General features: G+C 44.5%; 1 long non-coding RNA gene across 1 annotated transcript; it reads right to left on the bottom strand.

Moving 5' to 3' along the window:
- Positions 1 to 511: 511 nt before the first annotated feature.
- LOC121549405 lies at positions 512 to 2,271 on the bottom strand. The gene is made up of 4 exons (XR_005996823.1): positions 2,117 to 2,271; positions 1,883 to 2,003; positions 1,557 to 1,618; positions 512 to 686 (listed from the first exon to the last, which is right to left on the bottom strand). It is a non-coding gene; the product is annotated as an uncharacterized LOC121549405 (long non-coding RNA).
- Positions 2,272 to 2,721: the final 450 nt, after the last annotated feature.

Consider the following 2,721-nt stretch of genomic DNA (forward strand, 5'->3'; position numbering starts at 1 on the left):
TGGAGTGATAAATCACGCTTCACCATCTGGCAATCTGAAGGACAAATCTGGGTTTGGCGGATGCCAGGAGAACGCTACCTGCCCGAATGCTGTAAACTGTAAAGTTTGGCTGGAGGAAGAATAATGGTCTAGGGCAGTTTTTCATGGTTCGGGCTAGGCCCATTAGTTCCAGTGAAGGGAAATCTTAAAGCTACAGCATACAATGACATTCTAGATCAGGACTGCCCAACCATGTTCCTGGAGAGCTACCGTCCTGTAGGTTTTTGCTCCAACTCTGATCTAGAACACCTGATTCTAATAATTAGCAGGTTGATAAGATGAATCAGGTTACCTCACTAATGCTCTTGTGGCTGAATGGAAGCATGTCCCCGCAGCAATGTTCCAACATCTAGTGGAAAGCCTTCCCAGAAGAGTGGAGGCTGTTATAGCAGCAAAGGGGGGACCAACTCCATATTAATCCCCATGATTTGTGAATGAGATGTTCGACGAGCAGGTGTCCACATACTTTCGGTCATGTAGTGTAGCCCAAGTTAAACTCAGAGTTGACCAAAGTTACCTTGCTAATTCCTCAAACCTGATTCGTAGGATAGGTCTCAGGACGAAGCCCTGTCTGTTGCCGTCTCCTCTGTCCCACCGCTACAGTACTATGCTCCCAGTTCAGCCCCAACAAGCTGATCGCTGAGTCTCTGAATGCATCACACACACACACACACACACACACACACACACACACACACACACACACACACACACACACACACACACACACACAGAGGATACATAACACTAACACTATCTACAAACCAATCAGTAATTAGGAATTGATGATTCATCGTAATGAGATGGTAAGTGAGTACTGAATGACTCCAACTACTTCAGGCCTTTGCAGACTGTACGATTTTAGCCGTCTTATGCCACGATTTTGCCGTCCAAGACAAAATGTTGACGTCGTGGGCAAATTCTTAGATTATAAATGATTGTCGAACATCTTGGCTCTTCAGTCTTACAGGGTCTAGGTCTGCTGATTAAGTACCACTACGTTTCGTCGTAGGCTCCATCAAAGTTCTGGCAGTGTCAGTATTTTTTTGCCTTTATCGTGTAGTGTGGCTGGTGTTACGAGCCGATCCAGGTGACTGACCAATAGGAACACGGCTGGCATTACGTATGCAAACAATAATACGTCAGATTAATATCATAGTTTGATTTAAGCGTTTACATGCTGTGCAAGAAGATTGATTTCCCTAATAATGTTGTTTACATGACATCTGAAATCAGGCTACCTGATGGGATTTTGATAAATGCACAAAATTGTCAATCAAAATAAACATTCTACCATGTTATTTTGGGCAAGCCTGTTTGATTCTGAGATCGGACATATAAAGTTGGTATGTGAAAACTATTTCTAAGACGCATAGGCCTACTTTCTGTTTTCTGAACTCACTCTACTCGCACATAAGCATAGAAAAAGGCTTGCGTTGCTGGTGCTGGCACAAGCACAGATCAAATACACTGCTGCAGTTGACGTAGGTCATAAAGACAGATGGAGACATGCTCACCTCTATTGTGCCTTGCTGTGCCTCTACCTCTTTCTTCAAATTTTATGTTCTGGTGCCCACTCCTGAAAGAGAGGTTGCAATAGACTCCATTGAACAACAAGGCAGACTGGTCCAGTATATACCCTCCAGCAGTTTCTAATAATGGTCACATTGTTGGACCATACACCACTGTTATACAGTCTGCTACATTAGCTTGTAACACTGTTCGCTACATTAGACTAACTCTGACAATAACAAAGGGGCTGACATCTATGTAATCCCATATTACAGTACACTCCATTAGGCCCCATTAACTTCCATTAGCCCGCTGTGTGTGTGTGTTGCACCTGGAACTGAGGCCAGTCAGTGGGCATGCCCGGTCTGTGGGTGTTCTTCCAACAGCGCAGTTTGTCCCACTCATTGATGGCCATGAGAATGTTGTGGAGCTCATTATACACAGCCTTCACACTGGGAGAGAGGGAGGAAAGGAGGAAAGAGAAAGATAGAAAGGAGAGGGAGACAGAGGTGGAATGAGAGATCACGGCATGACATAATTGATCAGTGAGTGATGAGATACACACCCTCCTAGTCACAGCGGGTGTAGCCATCCTCTCATTGTTGGTGACGTCAATTGTGGATCATTGCTGATCCTCTTCCTCTCCTCCTGTGATTGGTCAAAGATAGACTCCGTCTCTTCCATGTAGTGAGGGGTGTAGCAGGTCACCTCCTCCAGAACCTTCTCAAAGCGGTGATCGCACCTGGGGGTTTCACATTGGCAGGAGATGTACACATTATTACACACACCCATGTACATAGATAAAGGCAGGTGTCTAGTAGAGCACCATAAAGCATCTCAGAGTAGAGGAGTGCTGATCTAGGATCAGGTCCCTCTTTTTATTCCTTATGATTGAAAAGGCAGATCCTAGATCAGCACTGCTACTCTGACTCTGTGAATACAGGCTCAGGACCAGAACACCAGACAGTGGAGAGAAAGTCTGTCAATCGTCTTAAGACCTGTAGCCTACTGTGAATAAACACTAAGCCATTGTATCGTACAAGGTCATCAGTCACAGAATGTGCTGGATTTACCTTACTCCAGAGAGAAAAAACTGTTCTACTGTTGTCATAAGTTACTCTTGTGTCAACATTATCCTAGTTATGAAAAAAATAAGATAAGAGCGTCTGC

This window comes from Coregonus clupeaformis, chromosome 34 (assembly GCF_020615455.1).
Source record: "Coregonus clupeaformis isolate EN_2021a chromosome 34, ASM2061545v1, whole genome shotgun sequence".
Classification (NCBI taxonomy): domain Eukaryota; kingdom Metazoa; phylum Chordata; class Actinopteri; order Salmoniformes; family Salmonidae; genus Coregonus; species Coregonus clupeaformis.